Source organism: Dendrobates tinctorius, unplaced genomic scaffold (assembly GCF_039654945.1).
Source record: "Dendrobates tinctorius isolate UK_male_01 unplaced genomic scaffold, ASM3965494v1 ptg000001l, whole genome shotgun sequence".
Classification (NCBI taxonomy): Eukaryota; Metazoa; Chordata; class Amphibia; order Anura; family Dendrobatidae; genus Dendrobates; species Dendrobates tinctorius.
In genome coordinates, this window is record NW_027361669.1 from 11516030 (window position 1) to 11528859 (window position 12830).

Here is a 12830-nt window from a genome sequence, read left to right on the forward strand (position 1 = left end):
AGCACTTTGAACCCCCAAGTTCTTCACAGAAGTTTATAACGCAAAGGCGTGAAAATAAAAAATATTTTTTTTTCCTCAAAAAATGATTTTTTAGCCCACAATTTTTTATTTTCACAAGGGTAACAGGAGAGATTGGACCCCAAAAGTTGTCGTACAGTTTGTCCTGAGTACGCTGGTACCCCATATGTGGGGGTTACCACTGTTTGGGCACACGTCAGGGCTCGGAAGGGAAGTAGTGAGGTATTGAAATGCCGACTTGATGGAATAGTCTGCAGGCGTCATGTTACGTTTGCAGAGCCTCTGATGTGCCTAAACAGTAGAAACCCCACACAAGTGACCCCATTTTGGAAACTAGACCCCCCAAGGAACTTATCCAGATGTGTGGTGAGCACTTCGAACCCCCGAGTGCTTCACAGAAGTTTATAACGCAGAGCCATGTAAATAAAAAATCATTTTTTTTCCACAAAAATAATTATTTTAGCCCCCAATTTTTTATCTTCCCAAGGTTAACAGTGGAAATTAGACCCCAAAAGGTGTTGTGCAATTTTTCCTGAGTATGCTGATACCCCATATGTGGTGGTAAACCACTGTTTGGGCACATTTCGGGGCTCGGAATGGAGGGAGCGCTGTTTGACTTTTAAAACGCAAAATTGGCTGGAATAAATGGTGGCGCCATGTCGCGTTCGGAGACCCTGTGATGTGCCTAAACGGTGGAAACCCCTCAATTCTAACTCCAACCCTAAACCCAACACACCCCTAACCCTAATCCCAACCCTAATAATCCTAACCACAACCCTAACCCCAACACACCCCTAACCCTAATCCCAACTCTAAACCTAACTACAAGACTAACCCTAATCCCAACCCACCCCTAACCCTAATCTTAACCCTAATTCCAACCCTAATCACAACCCTAGCCCTAATCCCAACCCTAATTCCAGTCCTAACCCTAATTCCAGCCCTAACCCTAATTCCAACCCTAACCCTAATTCCAGCCCTAACCCTAATTCCAGCCCTAACCCTAATGCCAGCCCTAACCCTAATGCCAGCCCTAACCCTAATACCAACCCTAACCCTAATGGAAAAATAAAAATATTTTCTTTATTTTATTATATGTCCCTACCTATGGGGGTGATAAAGGGGGGTTTTATTTACTTTTTTTTTATTTTGATCACTGTGAGAGTTTCTCACAGTGATCAAAATAAATGAATGAATCTGCAGCCGGCGCACTGCGCATGCGCCCGCCATTTTCCAAGATGGCGGCGCCCATGACGCAGGACACCGGGACGGCCAGGAGCTACTGGAGAGACAGGAGGTACCGGGGACGGTGGGGGGGTATCAGATGGCTGGGGGGAGCGGAGGGAAGTGGGAGGGGACCTGATGATGACTGCGGCTGCCGATAGCTGCCGTCAGTTGTTGGCGGCAGCCGATCGGCGCCATCAGTCGGTGGGTGGGGGATCTGATTGCAGTCTCTAGCCATGGATATATTGTAATATTTCACCAAATTTAATTGTTGAAATATTGCAATCATACTGCGCATGCGCCCGCCATTTTCAAAGATGGCGGCGCCCATGCAGGAGGGACGGCGGGACACCGGGAGCCGGAGCGGGACATGACAAGTACCGGGGAGGGTGAGGGGGGGATTGGACATCGGGGGGAGCGGAAGGAAGAAGAGGGGGGCAGATCGTGACAGCAGCAGCCCATCGCTGCTGTCAGTCCGTGGCGGGGGCCGATCGCCCCTGCCAGCCGGTGTGGGGGGTTAAATTAGTGTCTCCAGCCATGTCCGATGCTACTGCAGCATCGGCCATGGCTGGATTGTATCGCTCTGATTGGCTGTTTCACTTTCAACAGCCAATCAGAGCGATCGTAGCCACGTGGGGGCTAAGCCACCCCCCCTGTGGTGAAGCATAAAGGGTCCTTTGTGTGCGGGTCGGGTGACCTTTCATTAACCCCGGTCACCCGACCCGCAGGGGGGCTATTTATAGCATGACGCCTACGGGGGCGTCATGGGTCGTTTGGGCACGGCTTTTCATGATGCCTACGTAGGCGTCATGGGTCGTGAAGGGGTTAAGTAATCTCAATATCCACATTTTTTTCAGGGCTATTGTCCTGCTTACCCCCATTTTGTTCCCTTTTTCAGCTTTACCCCTTAATACCCCCATTTTGCAGCATGAAAGATCGAGACCACGTTGACCTCTATTGGCTGTGATATGGTCTCATTATGCTGGGAATGGCCCAATAAACATGAACCTTTTCAGCCTACTAATCAGTCAACAGCTGTATGCTTTTTAGCTTTTTATTTGCTGGTTATTAAAAAATTAGTGGACTCCCCAAAAAAATTAATTAGGGTCCCCTCCATTTTTAATAAACAACTAAGGCAAAACAGACAGCTAAGGGCTGATATTAAAAAGCTGTGACGGGCCAGGGATATTGGCCCCTTCCCACACTAATAAAACTAGTCCTCAGCTGCATGCTAAATGGATAATCTATTACATGTGCTGATTCTTGTGCTTTGCCTCAGCTCTTCCTGATTGCTTTTGTGCAGTGGCAATTGGGGTAATCTCTAAGTATAATTCCAGCTGTTATCTGTAAAAAATCACAGCTTACATCAAACCCAGGGTTCGTAAGAGAGGTGTCTATGAAAAACCCCGATTAATAACACTGTAAATAAAAATAAAGAACACACAGATAAAAAACAAGGATTTTAAATATAAAAACAGACACCATCTTTCACCCATTTACTTACCAAAAAAAACACCTGCAGGTCCAATGTAATGCACAAGGTCTTGCGTAATCCACATCAATGTTCCAAGATGATCCCCGGTTCCAATACATACAGAGGCCACAGAGACATCATAAAACGTGACCTCTACCCATGTCTGCCATACACACACTAAGGGTGGTATGGAAGACAGCACCTAAGGTTGGTATTAAACTACTCCAAAGGACCTGGCCCTTTAACCCACTGGGATTTAGCTTTCTCAGTGTGAACCGGCTATTTTCAAGTGGGCAGAAGGACGAGATCTCTCTGGCCACTTGGATTTAGCTTTCTCATTGTGAGTCGGCTATTTCAAAGTGGGCAGAATTACCAGATCTCCCTGGCCACTTGGATTTAGCTTTCTCATGGTGAGCAGGCTAAATCCAAGTGGGCAGAAGGACCTGGTCTTTTCGCTTACTAAGTCTGGTATTAAACCACTCCAAGGGACCTGGTCCTTTAGCCCACTGAGATTTAGCTTTTCACAGTGAGCAGGCTAAAACCAAGTGGCCAGAGGAACCTTGGTCTTCTGTCCACTTATAATAATAATAATAAATTTTATTTTTATAGCGCCGACATATTCCGCAGCACTTTACATTTCAGAGGGGATTTGTACAGACAATAGACATTACAGCATAACAATAATCACATACAGTAGATTATAACAAATATCAAGAGGAAAGAGGGCCCTGCTCGCAAGCTTACAGTCTATGAGGAAAGAGGTAGACACGAAAGGTGGGTGGTAACAGTTGCCCTGATTGTATGGACCAGCCATAATGTTAAGTGTGTAACAGTACAAACACAGAGGGCTAATGGATGCATAAAGCATGTGGGAACATGATGCGGGAAATCTGGTTATGGTAAAACTTTTGGCTGTGACACACAGGGATAGATTAGGTTAATGTGTTGAGGCGATAGGCCAGTCGGAATAAATGCATTTTCAGGGCACGCTTAAAATTCTGGGGATTGGGGACTAATCGTATTGACCTGGGAAGTACATTCCAAAGAATTGGCGCGGCACGTGTAAAGTCTTGGAGACGGGAGTGGGAGGTTCTGACTATTGAGGATGCTAACCTCAGGTCATCAGCAGAACGGAGGGCGCGGGTAGGGTGGTATACTGAAACAAGGGAGAAGATGTAAGGTGGTGCTGAGCTATGGAGGGCTTTGTGGATGAGGGTAATAAGTTTATACTGAATTCTGGAGTGGATGGGTAGCCAGTGTAATGACTGGCACAAGGTAGAGGCATCGGTGTAACGATTGGTGAGGAATATGATCCTGGCTGCAGCATTCAAGACAGATTGGAGAGGGGAGAGTTTGGTAAGAGGGAGACCAATTAGAAGAGAGTTACAATAGTCGAGACGAGAATGAATAAGAGAAACAGTAAGAGTTTTTGCAGAGTCAAAAGTAAGAAAAGGTCGAATTCTAGAAATGTTTTTGAGGTGCAGATGACAAGAGCGAGCCAGTGATCGAATGTGGGAGGCAAAGGAAAGCTCGGAATCAAGTATGACCCCAAGACAGCGGGCCTGTTGCTGGGGAGTAATAGTGGAACCACACACAGAAATGGCAATGTCGGGTATACCTACATTAGTAGAGGGAGGAAACACAAGGAGTTCAGTCTTTGACAGGTTCAGTTTCAGATATAGTGAGGACATGATATTAGACACAGCGTTTAGACAATCGCCGGTGTTTTCTAGAAAGGCTGGCGTGATGTCAGGAGAAGAAGCGTATAATTGGGTGTCATCAGCATAGAGATGGTACTGGAAACCAAATCTACTGATTGTTTGACCAATAGGGGCAGTGTACAAGGAGAAGAGGAGGGGGCCTAGAACCGATCCTTGAGGGACCCCAACAGTAAGGGGAAGGTGAGAGGAGGAGGAACCGGCAAAAGATACAGTAAAGGAGCGGTCGGAGAGATAGGAGGAGAACCATGAGAGAACGGTATCCTTGAGGCCAATGGAACGGAGTCTAGTGAGGAGGAGCTGATGATCCACTGTGTCGAATGCTGCAGAGAGACCCAAGAGAATTAGCATGGAGTAATGACCATTTGATTTAGCTGTTAGCAGATCATTAGAGACTTTAGTGAGGGCAGTTTCAGTGGAGTGTAAAGAGCGGAAACCGGATTGGAGAGGGTCAAGAAGAGAGTTTTCTGAGAGATAGCGGATAAGACGGGAGTGGACCAGGCGTTCCAGGAGTTTAGAGATAAAGGGAAGATTAGAGACACAGTTTTGGTCGAGGGATGTTTTTTAAGCAGTGGATGTATGATGGCATGCTTAAATGAGGAGGGAAAAATACCAGGAGAGAGAGGATAATATTTTAGTTAGGTGAGGGGTGACAGCAGGGGAAAGGGACTGGAGGAGATGTGACGGAAATGGGTCACTGGTGCAAGTGGTTGGGCGAGAAGATGCAAGGAGCCTGCTTACTTCCTCTTCTGTGACTGGTTCAAAATCAGAGAGTGAGCTAGATGCAGTGGGGGAGGGAGGAGAATGCATGGTATGAGGTGATTGGAAGATAATTTCCTGTCGAATCTGGTCAATTTTTTCTTTTAAGTAATTTTCCAGATCGTCAGCTCGGAGCTCCGTGGTTGGGGCCTGTACTCTTGGGTTGAGTAGAGAATGAAAAGTGTCAAAGAGATGTTTCGGGTTATTGAACAGTGAGGTGATGAAGGTGTTGAAATAGGCTTGTTTGGAGAGGTGAAGGGCAGTGTTGTATGTTCTTAGCATAAACTTAAAATGGATGAAATCTTCATGTAGATTGGAAATAGATGACTCTCACTGAGAAAGCTAAATCCAAGTGGGCAAAAGGACCAGGTCCCTTGGAGTGGTTTAACACCAGACTTAGTGGACGAAAGGAACAGGACCTTCTGCCCACTTGGATTTAGCTTGCTCACTGAGAAAAGCTAAATCCCAGTGGGTTAAAGGACAAGGTCCCTTGGAGAGGTTTAATACCAGACTTAGTAAGCTAAAAGACCAGGTCCTTCTGCCCACTTGGATTTAGCCTGCTCACTGTGAGAAAGCTAAACCCAAGTGGCCAGAGGGACCTGGTCCTTCTGCCCACTTGGAAATAGCTGACTCTCAATGAGAAAGCTAAATCCAAGTGGCAAGAGGGACCTCTGGTCCTTCTGCTCAATTGGAAATAGCCGACTCACACTGAGAAAGCTAAATCCAAGTGGTTTAAAGGGCCAGGTCCCTTGGAGAGGTTTAATACCAGACTTAGTGCTTAGTGGACAAAAGGACCAGGTTCTTCTGCCCACTTGAAAATAGCCAGCTCACACTGAGAAAACTAAATCCAAGTGGCCAGAGTGACCTGGTCCTTCTGCCCACTTGGAAATAGCCGGCTCACACTGAGAAAGCTAAATCCAAGTGGCCAGAGGGACCTGGTCCTTTAAACCACTTGGATTTAGCTTTCTCAGTGAGAACCGGCTATTTCCCAGTGGATAGAGGGACCTAATCATTTAATCCACTTGGATTTAGCTTTCTCAGTGTGAGCCGGCTATTTCCAAGTGGGCAGAAGGAGTCCCTCTGGCCACTTGGATTTAGCTTTCTCAGTGAGGGTCGGCTATTTCCAAGTGGGCAGAAGGACCAGGTCTTTTGGCTTACTAAGTTTGGTATTATACTACCCTAAAGGACCTGGCCTTTAGCCAACTGGGATTTTGCTTTCTCACAGAGAGCAGGCTAAATCCAAGTTGTCAGAAGGATCTGGTCCTTTAGGCGACTGGGATTTAGCTTTCTCACAGAGAGCAGGCTAAATCCAAGTTGTCAGAAGGACCTGGTTCTTTTGCTTTCTAGGTCTAGTATTAAAACACTCTCAGGGACCTGGCCCTTTAGCCAACTGGGATTTAGCTTTCTCACAGAGAGCTGGCTAAATCCCAGTTGGCAGAAGGACCTGGTCCTTTAGCCTGCTTGATCTAGTATTACAACACAGGGACCTGGTCCTTTAGCCAACTGGGATTTAGCTTTCTCACAGATAGCAGGCTAAATCCAAGTTGGCAGATGGACCTGGTCCTTTAAGCGACTGAGATTTATCTTTCTCACAGAAAGCAGGCTAAATCCAAGTTGGCAGAAGGACCGGGTCCTATAGTCTGCTAGATCTAGTATTAAAACACTCACAGGGACCTGGACCTTTATTCAACTGGGATTTAGCTTTCTCACAGAGAGCAGGCTAAATCCAAGTTGGCAGAAGTACCTAGTCCTTTAGCCTGCTAGATCTAGTATTAAAACGCTCACAGGGACCTGGACCTTTAGCCAACTGGAATTTAGCTTTCTCACAGAGAGCAGGCTAAGTCCCAGTGGGCAGAAGGACCTGGTCCTTTAGCCTGCTGGATCTATCAGGTCCAATAGATCTTTTTAATATTGTATGCAGTTTGTATTGTGAAATCTGGCGACAGATCTACTTTGATCCTACCTTGTCATATTGCACTCAGAGCTTAGAAATATCAAGAAATCTCAGCATTCAGAGAACTGCTAGATCTGCAGTAGATAAAACAGTGATGATATCAAAGCTGCAGCGAGTAGCCCAGTAAGTGATACATCGCTAGAATCAGACTCTGACGTTACATCATGCTGCTCTTATATGGGGTAGCACAAATCTGGGGACGGATTCCCTTAAAAAAAAAAAAAAGTTTATGCCTGTAGTTGCCACTAGAGGGAGCATGCTGTATAATGTGTATACACTGAACTTAAAGGGGTTGTCCAGACCTCTAAAATGTATGACCCATCTACAGGACAGTTGGTGTCCAACACTTAAAATCGAAATTACTCAACTGTTATTGGCTATATAATTACCCAAAATCAGATTTGCAGGAAGCTCCTCTGTCACTTGCAAACTTACTACAACGTTTCTTTTAGGAATTTGCAAAAAATCTTGCAGACTTGACTAGATGAGAGGCTTAGGACTGGGATCTAAGCGGTAACATTTCTACTTGTGGAGAACGAGGAGCCAGGACTAGCAGCTATTCCAGTCTAAAGCCTCCTACTTAACCAAATCAGATCTCATACTTTGCACTGACGAGTGGCAACACACCAAACTATGTGTCTGCAAATAGAGATTCCGGATTGGCTTTTGTCCTAAGTCATGTGACAAGACTCATTAAAGGGTCGATATTGACTTTTAGGATTGCTGCTTCCAATAGGTGGTGCTAAAGTTTAAGTCCTCCTCCTCTCTGAAGACTCAATTTGCATCACACACCAGACTGACCTCGCAATGGGGTATAACCATGCACCATACTGGCATATATGCAGACTAACAGCAAACATAAACACCTGGTGTACCTCTCTTGCCACTCCTACCTTGTGTATGAAAAAGCTCTGTTGTTAATACTGTTCGGGTAGAGCTATCCAATAGCGCTATCCATGAAGAAAGTGAACAGGTAGAGCTATCCCATAGCTCTATTCCTAAAGGAAATGAATGGGTAGAGCTATCTGATAGCGCTATCCCTCAGTGTTCCTGAGCATAAGCTATTTCACATGGTTGAGCGCACTTGGGATCTGCCCCCAAGGCCCTGCCCATGCCCAATGTTTGGTCCGTAGACCGCGGCTAGGAGTTAGTCCCGCTTTTGACCTTCAGCACTCAGGAGAGGAAAAACCTCCAGTGGAGGAAACCTCTTTGGCACCATGGCTGAAAGGCTGCACTTCCCTTAAGCTGTAGATGTTCATTGATGAGAACAGAGACCGAACCCGGAATCTGCCTCGATGTGCAGTAGGACACCCACTTGTTCAGTGAGTGCATCTAGTTGCAGAAAGTCCAGTAATGTCATATCCAATGGTGGAGAACAGAGACCGAGCCCGGAATCTGCCTCATTGTGCAGTAGGACACCCACTTGTTCATTGAGTGCGTCTAGCTGCAGAAAGTCCAGTAATGTCATATCCAATGGTGGAGAACAGAGACCAAGCCCGGAATCTGCCTCGTTGGGCAATAGGACACCCACTTGTTCAGTGAGTGCATCTAGCTGCAGAAAGTCCAGTAATGTCATATCCAATGGTGGAGAACAGAAACCGAGCCTGGAATCTGCCTTGCAGTGCAGTAGGACACCCACTTGTTCAGTGAGTGCATCTAGCTGCAGAAAGTCCAGTAATGTCATATCCAGTGGTGGAGAACAGAGACCAAGCCTGGAATCTTCCTCTTTTTGCTGATGTAAAGTTGTCGTCTCCAGCTGGATCCCATGTTCACTGTGGGTTCACAGCGAGACCCTGCTCTGCCTCACCTGCAATATAAATGTCACAAAATTAGTAAAACAGTAAAGATTAATATATGTACAAGCAGACAGATTGCACTGTACTATGTAATACATAATGGGTATTATTTAATGTCTATGTTCAGGTATGTTCTACATCCTATCAGTGCTGTGATATGAATAGCACCCTGCCTATTATTTTAGGATCTGCTATGTTTAGATTACAGCTTACTAGCAATCCCTCCCTCATGGTATATATACAGCACTGCACCTTGTTCCTATATCCCCATGAAAAAGCTGTGATTGACGGTGAAACAAGTGTCAGGGTTAAGTGGTGGAGTGGCAGTTTTGGTACTATAGCATGCTTAATTGTACTTAGTACTGACTTTAGTTTTTATTATTGGTTTTCTGTGTTACTAAGGCTTAGCATTTGTACAAGTATTTGCTTATGCAATCTGGTAGTACATTGGATATAGAACACTTTTTACTCTGCCATCAGCTCTTTTGATTTTTTACATTTGCACTTTAAGTCAGTATTGCTATGTATAAAATGTGATCGTGATTAAATATTCATCTGTTTGTTTTTGCCATGACCACCGACTGTAGTTTGTTTTCTATTTGTAGTTATATGCTCATCCAATACTTATATACTCATCAAATATTGTTATGTATTGTGATTTATTAAAGATGATTTATATAATTCTTTATTGTATTTGTGATTTGAGAATGACAACTCCCATTCTCCTGTAGTGCAGCCAATTTTGGCTCACAGACTGATGATTTAGCTTGCATAAAGAAAAGTAATGCATCGATATTTAGGCCATTAGTGCCCAATTCCTAATTATTTAGCCTATTGCCTGTTAATACTAATACATAACATAGATCATAAAACATATTTATGAAGCTCTAAAGCCTTACATTTGTTTTTTGTTGGCATAAGCCAGAAGTTCCTGAAAAAAAAAAACTTCATGATGACTTAATATTTCTCTCTGTCTTTGTCCAGGGCAAGATGTTTCTCAAAATTTTGAGGAGGCGGAGGAGTAGACAAAGGAGGAGTCAGAGGAGGAGGTGGAATAAGTCCTCTGCCCTCTTGTTTTGTAAATGATAGTGTATAATTAATGAGTTGTTCATTAATGGACATTGATTCTACTCTGTCGGTCTGAGATTGAGGGCCAGGAAATTTTAAGAAATTGCTTGAACTGCAGTTTAATAATATATTGCTTAGGATGGCAGATTTTTAATTTATGCAAGTTATGGAGATTAGAACAGATTTTATTTATGGTAGTAAGCATTCTTCTTATCAACATGAAGTAAAAAGGAACTTACTGTCCGAGGCGGCGACCACAGTCTAATCTGGCATGTAGATGGTTACATGATCGGGGCCAGATGTAGAGATGTCGGTGTTTTCGGCAGTGGGTCCATGAGCAGCTTCGTCATTTACAATCTTTATATTATCGAAATGTTCTCCTGTAAGGTGTAACATTCAAATTAACATTATTAAAATAAAAGCTTCTATGTTTGTTAAAGAATATCAACATTTTACAGGTTTTATAACGGCTAATTTGTAAAGTATGAAAAGCCTGAGAACTTACTGTCAAAGATGATCACATCCTCATCTGAATCTATAGTGTAGAGCATATAACCAGGGTCAGATGAGTTCTCCTGTTTTCCTGTGACACAAAACATTGAAATCAGCATTTCAAAAGAAAAATATTCTATGTTTCTTCTAGATTGTTTCCTTTTTGTCTACAGTAAATTCACTGTCAAGATCTATTAAGAGATTATGTTTAGTGTAAAATGTTGCACTTGTGTTTTTTCATGCTAATTTTCAGTTGCGGTTTACATTACCAGCAAAACATATGACATTTCAGAAATCTCCTGCGCACACATTGCTTTTTAGTCATCGGTATTTTGTGCTTTGCATGTTTCTTTGGACGTACAGCACGTCACTTTTTTTAGTGTTTTTTCATCCATTGACTTCAATGGATGGTGAAAAACCCCAGAAAATCCGCACCAAAAATGCAAGTATCGTGTTTTGCTGTATTTTTTTGTGCTAAAACCAGATTCTATGGAATAGGATTTTTTTTAACACTAAACTTTATCAGCATGCACAAGAGATAAATCGAGCACGCCAAAACCGCTGCCAGAAACACACAAAAAAGCATAAAAAATGCTGCAAAATGCGTTAGTGTCAGATTAGTTAGGCTGTACATACCGTCAGGATCAGCCCTATTCTCTGTATCTTTTCTCCAGCATTTCTTTATCAGAAGTCTATAAAATGATAAAACAGAAGTCATGTAGCAAATTGTAAAGTAAAGTCTATCTGTGTTCTGCAGAATGTTATGAAGACATTTATTTTTCGCCATCTATTTTGTCTCTCGCGATCTGCAGTCATTTTTGTGATCTATGACAATCAGCATTTTTTTCAATTATACAGAAAAGTCCATTGTGCTTGGACCGGTCAGAGCCAGTTTATGACCCACGAAACATCTTCTCTAGATGATTCCCTTTCCTGAATCCGTGTGATGACCTGAAGATGGGATGTTTCTTCTATAGACTCCCGTGTAGCCCATAAATCAGTATAAGACTTACCCACAGATGATGGTACAGGCGACACCGGAGAAGAATCCAAGGAAGAAGTAGATGGCAGGATGTAGAATAACCATAATGAAGTATTCTATTGGAAGAAAAGAATAGACGTCAGATATTTGGAGCTACTAATATAGACATTATATTTTGCACCTAATTTATGTAACCAGACCTAGGATCATTCCTATGAGTAAGGGGACACATACACAACACCTAGCTGTCGGCCCATGGTTCAGCTGATTTGTTCAGCCGGCAGATATTTCTCCTGACTCCTCCATGCACAGGAGCGCTAGCTCTGCCGATCGCACCTGTGTTCTATGTAAGAAAGCCGCTGGTAGATTCCTCTGGTGGTGGCTTATTTAGCTGGGAACAAAAGAATCAACACTTGGACTGTGGGCAGAGCTGCTGATATTGGGGAATTGGTCTGTCACTAGTCTCATGTGTATGGGGGTCTGAACTCTAAGACTGAACAGATCAGGAAAATAGTAAATACCAACAAGTTGGATAAATTCCCCAATTACCTGTAATGCAACTACGGAGCACCACCACCAGGGGGAGCTGTCATAGGAAAAAAGTTTTGCACTTACTGTATACAGATAGGGTATACAGATCAGTTGCACAAACCAAGGGCCAGAGCTATCACTGACAAAGGCTACCAAAAACCGCACCAATACATAGCCACCCAAGAACCAAAAAGAGGCAGGAAAAGTTAACCCCTCCATGACCAGGCCAGGGAAAGAAAAGCAAGAATCACACCCCGACCTGGATCATGACATTAATATAAATTTGTAATTATTTACCCCTAAAGTATTGATGAAGTCACAAATTTGAAGATCAGAGATACACGTGACTTCTTTTTCGCTTACAGGGGATCTCCATTCAAGCTTACAATTTGTTTGAGCCTGGAATAGGGAATACATGATGGGAGAAGGCTCCTGGAATTACAACTGACACATGAAGAATCCTCCAAGAAATGTACCATGTGACTTACTAACAACAACCCCATATTGGATACATTTCTGGGAAAACACTTACCTCCAGGGGCCAAAGCCCAAAATGCTGGCGGCGGATGTTGATAGGAGCGCCTTGTACAGATCTTAATAGCTCAGTCACGATCAGAAGAAATCAAAACAGCAGTTTATCCCGGAGGAATATCGCTAGTTGTGTAACACACAGTGAGTCTTTCCAGACAAAGCCTCTTCCTGCAGTGTCATTCCGTATAACCCCTCAGTCCGTGAGGTCACAATGGTGATCTAAGTGTGACATCACAGAGGAGAGGAACACGAGTGACATCACAGAGGAGCGGAACACGAGTGA